Here is a 12528-nt window from a genome sequence, read left to right as displayed (position 1 = left end):
AGAGTGCTTTCTCTTCATTTCACTTTTAGAAAATAATAACAAGCAAAATATTATTAGAGTTCTGGGGACAGTAAAAATGTAATACCGTTCTCTGAGACTTTTCATATCATTATTTGTAGTAATGTACAGTAAGACATTGGGTTCAGCATATATTGTAAGACCTCAACTAAGAAAAAAATTTGTAATTTATTTTATTGCACTTATTAATTTGTTTAGGAGGATATTTTAAAACACCAAGAGACAAAAAGAACTAGAAAATTAACATTAATAGGGTGATATAAAAGAGTTAAAACAGACACTTAGTAGATTCATCTCTACAGTATTTATATATAGATATGTAAAAAAATATTTTAATGAATAAAGAACCAAAGTGATTGATATTGAAATTAATTAGAATTAAGGAGTTATGACTAAAATTGTACCCTTCCAATCACATCAAAATATTAACTTTCATCATATGACATTCATTGTATGATACATAATGCTTGAACTAAGTAACTTAGATGAAACAAAGTGCCTTCACTCCACCAGTAGAATTTATATAATATGTTATAAATACCACCTTTAACTATCACAATCTTGTTTCTGAGAATGGAAATTCTAACTAAAGGAAAGAACAAGAAATTGGTGGTGGTTACAAGTGTTTCCTATCTCAGCGACCACTTTTATATTTAATGTAAAAGCAAATAATTTTTTTAATAATTGCTTCTTTCATTGAATACACAGCAAAGAAAAAAGACATTTAAACATATTAAATTAAAAACAATTTAAAACATATGCCAGTAGTTGAATAGTTAAGTGTTTGTTTTTTTTTTAAAGCGTTAACAACTCCAAGTATTAGAAATGTCCTAAGTGTGGTTAGATTTGGCTCTTGTGGGAAGTTATAAATGTAAAAGAGGGAAATTATCTCTTCCCTGCTGCTTATTCTACTCTTCCTTCATTTAATTTTTGTGTGTATGAATATAGAATCATTCATTTTAACAATGAAAGCCTGATCCCTCATTGTCTTCCCCAAATAAGGCCAAAATGTTGAAAATCATGTGTGTGCATAAATAGAGGTTAGAAGACCATAGTGCAGAGTTCAAGAAAGGATTGATTGGACACAATGTTGTTGTGAAAGATATATCTTGTGGGTTGTAGAAGGCACATGCTTCCAAATAAGCTAAAAGACTTGATATATCTCTTAGTTACTCCCATGAATTAGTTAAAAATTGGGAGGGTCTGGCCCAGCACATAATACTGTGAAAATTATATAATATATGCTATTCAGTTTGATACAGAATGAACAATTTGGTATTTTTACGTAGTCAGTGACTGCATGGGCTTCTGATGCTGCCTGTGAGGTCACCATGCTGGGTGCCTTTGCAGGAAGTCATTCTCTTCTCTTGGACTTCCTTAGTTCCTCTGCCGACTAAATGCCTCCTGAGCTCTCTTACAGTTCTGAAATCCGAGGAGCTGAGACTTCCAGTTGCTTATTCTGTGTTCTGTGGTTTTGACCTTTGTTAGCATTATTAAATTTTTACCTCATTATTTTCAGTGAAAGACCAAGTGTCCCTTTTGTAAAGGAACTATGGTAATTTTAAAATAGTACTAGTTTAAAAAGGTAAAGAACAGCTAACTAAAGTCTGAAATTTAGTAAAACTAAATATTTAGGAGAGCTTCAAACATTACAATTAGGCTGCTAGCTGTTTAACACATTTTCTTCCCTGGTCCAGGCTTGGCCGGGATGCGAAAGCTATTCCTTGCGTGATTGTCCAGGCTGGGTTGTAGTCCAAGATGGAGGCTCGAAGCCCTTCTTTGACAGGTCACACTGCCTGAGTTTGAACTTGGATCGACTTACTTGTAATTGTGGGCACTAAAACCGTTTGAGCTTCATTTTTCTTCTTTGTGAAATGAGATTAATAACAGCACCACCTCATAAAGCCATTGTGAGATTAAATGAGATGATTTGTGGAGAACACTGAGAAGGGCTTTAGCATATGTTAGTACTCAGTAAATTATTGCCACTTCATCCCATTCAGAACAATCATCCCTTTGCTCTGAATTTCTGTACAAATAGTTGTCCATATCACACAATTTGTCACTTAATTTCATGCTGCCATTTATTGTTTGCTATCATTTCCATGGCAGATTTGAGCTTGAAGTGAATGACTGGTTTCCATAGGGTTTTGTTTTTCCAGAAGAATTGAAGAACATTAAAAGTGATCTGGGTATGTCCTAGACCTGTCTGTCTGTTTCTTTGTTGCTTATACCTGGAGGAATTAATTTTCAAGTGAATTCTCTACAGGGCTCAGAGGATTGTCATTTACAAACCACCCCCATGAGGAGACAGGGTGTCATCCTTTGGGTGAGGAAATCCTACAAGAAAAGCCACAGATTGCAGGAAAGGGAGAGACAGTTTTTCGTGTTCAAAAACTAAGGAGGCTAGTTTGTGAAAAAATGCAAATACATTACATTCTTGGAGTTGCATACCTTTAAAATTTCCTTATGCAGGTATTCCATTCTCAATGAGTTTCTAAGAACTGACTATTAGCATATCAAAACATAAAATCATGACACACAGACACAGAGGGTGGAATGATCATGTTAAATAGTTTATTTGCTTTGTTTCATTGACTTATCCCTACTTCATTCTCCCCAAAGTGTAAGAATTTGTCTTTATTTTGAGCAAAACTTCATGTTTATAGCTATAGTATTTTTCTCTTAGTGGTGATAGATAGACCCTTTTCAGTAGATCTCCAAGCTCACATTCCAATACCTCAAATGCTTTTTAGGATCTAATTATCATCTCATTTTTTTTCACGTGTGTTCTTTACACTTCATAATTATGGCTCTGGTTTACATAAATTAACTCAAAAACCTATCCCTTATCCCAGGGCTTAGCAGATATTTTTTCTCATGCTGCTGGGGTCTGTCTTTGACCTCAGTCATTCTTACATATACTATTAGTCCCCTATATGGAACTGCCCTAAAAATCCCCAGGGTATCCTCAATAATATGAACCCTTTCACTATTTTCACAAGTACCAGAGGATATTTGACAAATATAAGCAATGTTTTGGGGTGGAACTCTATAAGAATTACTAGATGACAGACCTTCATTCGGAGAGAAAATAGTTTTCCAGATGTCTTTTTATTAAAGGAGGGACTTTCACCTTGCCCAGATATACAGACATGACTGTTTCCAGAGGAAGTAGGAGGAGGTAAGTTAGATGACCTATGAAGATCTCTTCCAATTTTAAAATTATGTGATTTCTGAATTCTGAAATACTAAGAAGAAACAGGGATTGATGTTGCCACAGAAATGCAAAAGTAAATTTTTCACCAGCCAGTTTTAGAAGAAAAATTGAAATTTAAAAGGAAACTATTCTACATTCTGTAGTCTGGAGCTATGACTCTAGGTCTATAAATTTGTAAACCATAAATTATACTGCACCTTATTACTGCACACATGAAAAGTGAAGTGGATTTCAATAGCTCACATCATGTTATTTATAAGCCATTATACCCATAAGTAACTTAATTCAAGGCATAATTTTTTAAAAAGAAATTATTCCTACCTGCTGAAAGTCACACTAACCTAGGGCATAAAAACATAGATTTATTGGCACAAGGAAATATGGTCCCCCGCATCCATTTGGAACCACCACAAACTTAGACACCAATGAAGACAACTTGGAATTTGACCATTGCTACCAAAAAAACAAAAACAAAAGGGGCAGTCATTGGGTGGAATCATGGCCTTATGGAATTGGAATCCATCCTTCAGCTGTAAGTTCAATTGGCTTACAAGGTCCTACTTGGTATGGCTGTGTCTTTAACCTGGTTTTCAGCCATACTCTTCCTCTCTGTCTCCCCTCTAGTCCCACTGGCCTCCTTTCAGTTTTCCATACTTGCGTGGTACCCTGGAACTGTTCACTCTCCCCTCCCACTGCCACGACCACAGGACTTTTGCACATCCTCTCTGCTGTGCTTGGTATGTTCCTAGTCATCCTTCAGATCTCAGCTCAGTAGTCACCACCTTAGGGAAGCTTTCCATGAACCCGTAATTAGGTCAAATCCTCTTATTTCAAGACATATATCTTCCTCTTAGCCTTGGTGATGGCTGTGATTTTGCATTTATCATTTGTGATTCTTTAATAATATCTGTCTTTTCCACTGGACTATAATATCTGAGAGGAGATAGTGCCAGGTTCTGTCCACCATTTTATTCCCAGAGCCCACCCAGCATATAATATGTGCTCAGTGAATATGCACTGAATCTAAGAGTGAATAAATGACAGATAACCTAAGAAGCATCAAGGGCTTTTTAAAAATCAATGTCCTTTATCCAGATTTATGAAGGTTGTAAAGCTAAGAAGAGAGAGTAAAGCCAAAGGGAGAAAAAGAAAACAGAAAAAGGAGGGTAGAGGATAAAAGATGCATTAATTCAAAGCAGAGGGCGCAGTGATAGACATGACAGCACAAACAATCACAAGAGGTGTAGAGTTTTAAGAAATTATATGGACAGATTCAATATATGGGCACACAAACCCACACGTTTCAAATAATCTTCGAGGAAAATATTGCCATGTTAAGACACCATTCGTTAAAGTAACTTGTGAGACTATATAGTAATAGTGGCAAAATAAGTTGCAACGGCAACAAAAGATCTTAGATAACATAGTGCAGTCAACTCCTGTGCTGGCTGATTGTATGAGCTGTTCTAAAATAAATATAAGAGGGAGAGGATATGGGGATGTATGTATACGTATAGCTGATTCACTTTGTTATAAGTATATGTATAGTTTATTCACTTTGTTATAAAGCAGAAACTAACACACCATTGTAAAGCAATTATACTCCAATAAAGATGTTAAAAAAAGTTGTATTAACAGGATTTGAACTTACACACACACACACACACAAAATTAAAAAAATATAGATGTGTTTAAATACTGACCATCTAGTGAATGATAAAAAACTGTTTAAACTTGGTATGAAATTTGAATAAGATGAATATAATCCTTTGATTTATCATGTAATATCATGTGTGTGTTCTTACTACAGCAGAACTGTGGAAAGGGAAAAGAACTCAGGGTTTGAAATCAGATGACCTACTGTGAAACCCTCAGGCTATCTGGCCAGCCTTTTTCCCTCATCAGCTGAGCGAGCCTAGTGTAGGGCTGTACCCTCTCCCATTCCTCCAGCCCTCTTAGCACATTTGTGTGGATTCCACCTACACCCCTGGAGGGTGAGGTCAGCTCTCCCATTACATGCTGTTAGTTACAGGTCACTAACAGCAATTAAATGAGAAGCACTGGGTTTAATACACTTCCTCTTCGTCTCCTTTATTTCCCCCTCTGGGCTGCCCTGCCTTTGTGCTTTGACAATCAGTTAACCTCTCTGAACTTAAGTTTCTTCTGGGAGATCCAATGAAATATTGTCTCTTAAAGTGCTTTGTAAATATAGAAAGCATCCTAGATCTTGTTGTAACTTTTATTGCACTGCGAAGTCTTAAAAAACAGTCAGCCAAATTTTTGTCTGCTTATAAGTAGCTTAAGGATACGAGTACTGATACAGTTGATTCTCAAAGAAAAGATCAGAGAGTGTCTAAATATTTTAGCCAATACTCATTGAAAAGATAAAAGGCTGTATTAGCAAATATAATGGCTACCCAGGCTGATTTACATGAACAGGGTGAATCTGCTGTTTCTAATCTAGACATGGCATTAAGTAGCCAGGCTGTGCCTCTTTGTTACCAAGTGAACAATTGCCAAATTCTTCCAATTTTACCTCCCTCTCAAGCCCCCGTTCTATTCCTACACCATGAACTACTTCATATGCTCAGTGTGTCCTTGTCATTAAAGAGTGACTATGGTGCCGTGGGACACCAAGGTTCTGATTCCCACCATCATTTATTCATTCATCATTATGTTGAGAGCTGATCCTGTCCTGCCTATAGAACAGGTGTGGAGTGTGGAGACGAGAATGGAACAAGGCAGGGATACTAGAATAGAGTGTTGGACAGCCTCCTCCAAAGAAGTGCATAATTTCATTAAAAATAAAAGTCCTTGTAATCGTAATTCATTTTCATATCCCTGGTTCATTGGGATTGTGAGCTGAGGGTAAATTGTACCATGTGCTTACCTTTTACAGTCTAGGTTGGTAATTTTCATGTTTACAAAATATTTATAAATGTAATTATATGGGAAATTATTTAATGCTATATCACAAATTCTTTATGGTTTTAAGCAATCGTTTCATCTTTTCAGAGGTTATTATCAGATTATTTACTTGTTTATTTCTGTTTTTTGTCTGATCAGATTGGCAGAGAGAAATCAGGGTGAGGAGGCTGCAGCTTCAGCATGGTGCTGGGTAGAGAAAGCAGTTATCAGTAGAATATGTGCAATTACAGTGTTAGCAAGCTCATGCTTGGTTGTGTGTATTCTCTAGCCGAGAAGCTCACTTTCTTACCAGAGTTGGAGCATTTGGGGAAAGAGGAAAAATGACAAGTGCTGTCACTTCCTGAAATCACACTTATTAGGAAAAGCATCTCCTTTGCTCACATTCTCACCTGGCCTCTGTAAATAAAGGAAGGTGGAGAGAAGTGGGGAGTGTCATCTGTGTGGAAATGTTGGAACGGGATTTAGAGGCCATTCTCTCCTTCAGCTACAACCAAATAAATTACACTGGATTGAAATAGTGCAGGTCGGGGGCTTCTCTGGTGGCGCAGCGGTTGAGAATCTGCCTGCTAATGCAGGGGACACGGGTTCGAGCCCTGGTCTGGGAAGATCTCACATGCCGCGGAGCAACTAGGTCCGTGAGCCACAACTACTGAGCCTGCGCGTCTGGAGCCTGTGCTCCGCAACAAGAGAGGCCACGATAGTGAGAGGCCCACGTACCGCGATGAAGAGTGGCCCCCGCTTGCCACCAACTAGAGAAAGCCCTCGCATAGAAACGAAGACCCAACACAGAAAAAATAAATAAATTAATTAATAAAATAGTGCAGGTCATTTGGAGAAACACAGCCCAAGCACCTTTACATTTCTAAGGCACCCCAAATTTCAAATTAATCCCCTCTTTCATGCCTTGCTTTGGAAAGATGGCTAAGATTAAACATAGAAAGAAAGGATTTAATTTCAGTTTTACAAAGACTCTTTCAATAGTTTCAAAACTATGTCTTTCTCTTTGAATAAAGAGCCTTTGCAAAAAGTTGATCTGCAAATGCATATTGAAAAGCAGACTGCTCTACCAACAGAGGAGCTGTGAACCTGTGAACTTCTCAGAGGTGATAAAATGCCAGAGCCAGGTCTCTAGGAGTTGACATTATTCACTCAGCTCCCCTGTGACTCTCTCATCCAAGGTTCAGAGTGAGGAGAAAAAGGGATAGAAAACACCCACCTCTGCACCTTTGCCAAGTTCCATTAGGGGGAAGAAGTCTGAGGGAGGGAGGGCTGTTTAATTGAAAGATACGGAAGGAAACTTCTGAGATGTTTATATCCACTCAGAACACAAGAAAGGAGAATTAAAGTTAAAAGCACTATGTGCCTCTCCTTTGATCCATCTGACATTTCCCAAATCAAACTGTGTTTTTGCTTCATACTGACATTAGTCACTGTGTTCCTATTGCAAGTCTTCAGCTTGGTGTATACACCTTGGTGTATAGGAGTATCTCTAACTCATAGACAGTTTCAATTCATTCAGTAATATTATGTCTATTTTGTATGCAGCACACTATGTGGATGCAGAAATACAGACAAGAGCCCATTTCCTTATGAAGTAGATGAAGTAGTTAGAAAAGAAAGCAGGACAAATATTCAGGAAACATTAATATATTAGTAGATGTTTATGTACCAAACTGGTGTAAAGGCTAGTATGTATATGTAATAGGAGAGAGAGAACAATGCAACCAAGATGGTCAGGAAGGGTTCAAGGAGGAACTGAACCCTGGCTAAATTCCTTGTTTTGGGGGGAATAAAGATTGGGACTGGCAGAGTCCAAGGCAGAAATAAACGTGGAGTGTGGAGAAGCATGCTAGTGAGGAGACCAGCTTTGGAGTCCTCAGACCTCAAGGGGAATACTCACTTAGATTTTGACATGTCATAGGATCCTGGGGAAGTTGCTAAATCTCCCAGATGAGCACCACCCTGTTTGAATGGTGTGCTGCAGCCAGGAATGTTAAGTATTCAGGAACTTTGTGAGCCGGTTGTTAAAGCTTGGTACCTTGAACCAGGTACAGTGGGAGAATTTACCCCATGGAACTTGACAAACCCTGCAAATACAAACTCTTTTTTTTTTTTTTTTTGTAAAACTGGTTTACCAGAATATCATTGCCCTGTTTCATTATTAATAAAATGAGAATAATAGTATCTCCTATCAGTATTGTTGTGAAGGGTAGAGATAATGTGTAAAATGTCTAGCACAGTTATAATCAACACAGGTGGTTCTCCAGAGATGATAGCTACAGTTACAAATGTAACACTTTGAAGAGACTTCCCAGCAAAGGAGCAGCAGGATGTGGAGTCCAGTAGGTGGGTTGAGATGTGGCCAGAGGACAGTGACCTCTCGGTACCTCGGTTCCGAAGTATGGCTTCAGACGTGATTCTTCATCACTCATTTTTACCGTGAAACACATTTACTTTTATTCTTTGGACGAAAAGAGTTGAGTTTCCCTCGCCAAGTCAATCCATAAATGACTTTAAAGTCTGCCTAACAGACTATTGGCTTACAATGATCTCTGAACTAAGGAGAACTTATAAGACTACTGAACAACGTTTGGAGAACATTTATGAAGAACCATTGGGTTACGTGGCATCACTTCAACGGTCAACGTTTCTTTTACTGAAAGTGACAGAAATGTTTTTGTGTTACTAAAGTTTGCCTCAACTGTTTAGGATGTAATATAATGTTAGGCAACAACTGATGAAGACAAAACTAATTTTAAGGTTACTTTGTGGTTGTTAACCTAAATCTAAAGAATGAGAAGCTTTCTTCCTTCAGGAACTCCTCCAGCTGTGACCCAGCCGTGTCAAATTTATACTCCTTAAATTTCAAGACACCTGGCTTTGTTTGTCAAGCTGTTTGTGAAAAAACTACTCAATAGTAAATCTCGTGATGTTTTTATTATTAGTTTTTATTGAAGTATAGTTGCTTTACAGTGTTGTGTTAGTTTCTTGCTGTACAGCAAAGTGAATCAGTCATACATATGCATACATCCCCTCTTTTTTAGGTTTCCTTCCCGTTTAGGTCACCACAGAGCACTGTGTAGAGTTCCCAGTGTTACACAGTAGGTTCTCATTAGTTATCTGTTTTGTACATAGTAGTGTATATATATATATCAGTCCCAATCATGGTTTTTTTTTAACACTCACATGATGAAAAACTGAAGAATGCATTATTGGTTCCTGTTTCTATCTTTACAAAATGGTGGTGAGCAAAGAGCTCTCTCCATTTCTTTTCTTATTATTGTTGCATTCTGCTTTTCTTCCTCCTTTCTACTCCCTCCTGGCAAAAGTGTTGAGAAGAGTATAGTTCAGATTGTTGGAATATGGAGTGAAAATGTCCATCCACGCAAATAATGTTCTTCTGTTATATTTGTTGTAAACAGCTAATTCTGTTAAAAGCAAAAGTTTCCTATGGAAAGTGCAGCAGTTTCCAAGAAAATTTTGCTGGTTGACATTTTGGGTGTTCTCATATCTGACTGCTTCCAAATTCTAGTAAAATGTTTTATTTGAAAATCTTTTAGTCAGGTAAAAGTGAAATACTCTAAATGTATATGGATTTGCCTTAAAAACTGTGGTCTTATTTTCAAGTATAGCAAGGAAAAGATCTAATGGCTTGTAGCTCCTTTGTCTCACCAGGTAAGTTTGTCCCAGAGCTGCATGGTGGCTCCAGTATGCAAAATATGCCAACACTACTCTTGAAAGACCTTCTTTTTTTTTTGGCGGTACGCGGGCCTCTCACTGCTGTGGCCCCTCCCGTTGCGGAGCACAGGCTCCGGATGCGCAGGCTCAGCGGCCATGGCTCACGGGCCCAGCCGCTCCGCGGCATGTGAGATCTTCCCGGACTGGGGCACGAACCCGCGTCCCCTGCATCGGCAGGCGGACTCTCAACCACTGCACCACCAGGGAAGCCCGAAAGACCTTTCTTGCCATCACAGATGCCAGCACTAAGTGCCAGACATGTTGACACCTACAAAATTGCTGTCATTATTATGAGCAGACATCCTAATAATACTCTTTTCCATTATCCAAGCCTGTTGAGACATCAATTAAACACGTCTTGCTTGCCAAATCATGTGATCAACGTTCTCTGTGCTGGATAGGGGCAAGTGAAGCCATCCAATTAGACTGGATAAAGAAACACCTCTATGGGCTTCCCTGGTGGCGCAGTGGTTGGGGGTCCACCTGCCGATGCAGGGCACGCAGGTTCGTGCCCCGGTCCGGGAGGATCCCACGTGCCGCGGAGCGGTTGGGCCAGTGAGCCATGGCCGCTGAGCCTGCGTCTCCGGAGCCTGTGCTCCGCAACGGGAGAGGCCACAGCAGTGAGAGGCCCGCGTACCACCAAAAAAAAAAAAAAAAGACCTCTAAGGGTTTGGCTGTGGAAAGAGAAATTCCTTCCATACATATTCCTGCAATGGAATTCAGAGATCTAGAAAACACTATGTGTGTTTTCCACCATATGGCCATCTGTTGATGAGTCTGCCCCACTTAGAGAACATTAAATATTCAATGAAAAGCATATTCGTACTCAGAAACTCAGAAAATGCTGGCATATTAAGGCTCCCTCGTGGTTTCAGTGACATAGATATAGACTTCCTGAATGAATAAAACCTGAATTTTGTTGGGCCACGTTGATTCTTCTGAAAGTTCCTACAGTACCTGGAGCAAGGTGAATGGAACAAGCTTGGTTAATTCATTGTCCAAAAGGACTATTTTTTCCTTTGTATAATTCTTTAAATCAAGCTGACTTAAGCCATGTGAGAGAGAAGAAGGTATCCTGAACCTCCACAGGAGAGAAATAACCAGTAATGGAGACTGTCCTGCCTTCTCATGACATAGCAGCTCTGGGAGAAGTACTGGAGTTGTACTTATCTTAGATGCCTTGAGGAAGGCGGGTAGGAAACTCCAGGTGGCAACACTTGCTTCCTAGTTATCAGTTAGAGCATCTGCTACTCTGTGATAAGGGCACCTACTGGGAAAGCCTGAGCTGTAATAGAAAATCTCTTCTCAGCTGGCCATGTAGCTGATGAGCCACAAGGCCAGTCGTCCAAAGAGTGCTGGAGTGAAACGGGGACCGGGAGAGGAAGCAGGATCAGTGGTGGGTGACAGAAGTGCAGTGACTGCAGAACAAATCCTCTTCTTCTCATCAACGCTGAATCCACCACTTAGGACATGCTTTCCACCATCACCAGGTAAAATGCGGTATCAATCCTGTCTTGCAACTTTTGCTTTGCCTCAGTGCCATTGCCACAGCTCCAGTGAAAGTTGTCATTTTCACCCAGCTTTATTCCAATAGCCTGAACTAGGTTTTTGGGCTAACATGTAGTTTAGAAATAAAAATAATGATACAGAATGATTCATAGGGCAGAAATAATATGGAAGACAGATTTGTAGAGGAGCATTTGAATTGCTGTTAGCCATCACAGAAGAAAGTTTACTAATAGACAACATTTTCTCCTATCCCTTATACCTATAGATTAGATTTTGAAAGACCTTATACATAATAAAAGCATATTTCTTTAAGACCCAAGTAATTTATTTACTATATAAAAAACTCTAAGGGGCTCTGAATTAGTTCAGTTTTCATTCAGATTGGTACTTCTTTTTCCTACTTGTCTCACTCTATGCTTCTCATGTACCACCTATCTTAAGACGAAATAAATGAATATCAGGCCCTAAATTCTACCACATGTGGTTCCTTAGCCAGGGAACGGGTTCACGTTGACACTTGACTCATCAATTTCACATGTGGTAATCAAAAAAAACACCAAATTTAATTGGTACAAACCGTAATTTTCATGCTGGGATCATTTAGATTCCAGCAGTCTTTCTATTGGTTAGTTTAAGAAAATTGTGTCTCCATTGTGCTTTTTCAGTGAGGATCGCAGTGAAGAATCATACTTGAATCTTGAGGAACTTTTTGCTTTTCGTAAGTGCAACCAACAGAACTTTGATAGTTGGGAAGATGAGCTTGTTGTCCATAGACTTAAAAAATTAAGAATAAATATACAGAGTTTGAGAAGGGGTAGTTTAGTAGATACTTTGAAATATTTATCGATGTCATAGTATATTAAGATTAGAGATTATGCCTAAAAAATAAAGTACATGTCCTGACATGCTGCCTTCTACAGTCATCTTATCAAGAGGTGTGCAACCACCTTAATTTCCTGAATTTTATCCCAATTCTCTTCCCCAGAATGTGGCTACCTGCTACCTGTCAACTAAAAGGCAGACTTTAAGCAGGGGTGGCTGGGGGAGGGAATGTGGAGGGAGGCTTGTTAGAGTGGATGGAGAGAGAAGGATGAGTGTTTCAGCCATTGAACTGC

General features: G+C 39.0%; 1 protein-coding gene across 1 annotated transcript in view; it reads left to right on the top strand.

Moving 5' to 3' along the window:
* CNTNAP2 (contactin associated protein 2) overlaps nucleotides 1-12528 on the top strand; it is a 1428051-nt gene that overhangs the window by 637135 nt on the left and 778388 nt on the right. The gene's annotated exons all lie outside the window — the stretch shown is intronic.

The sequence above is a fragment of the Lagenorhynchus albirostris genome, chromosome 8, assembly GCF_949774975.1.
Source record: "Lagenorhynchus albirostris chromosome 8, mLagAlb1.1, whole genome shotgun sequence".
NCBI lineage: Eukaryota > Metazoa > Chordata > Mammalia > Artiodactyla > Delphinidae > Lagenorhynchus > Lagenorhynchus albirostris.
The sequence above is the reverse complement of the archived record's forward strand: the minus strand, read 5'-3'. Positions and strand labels throughout refer to the sequence as shown.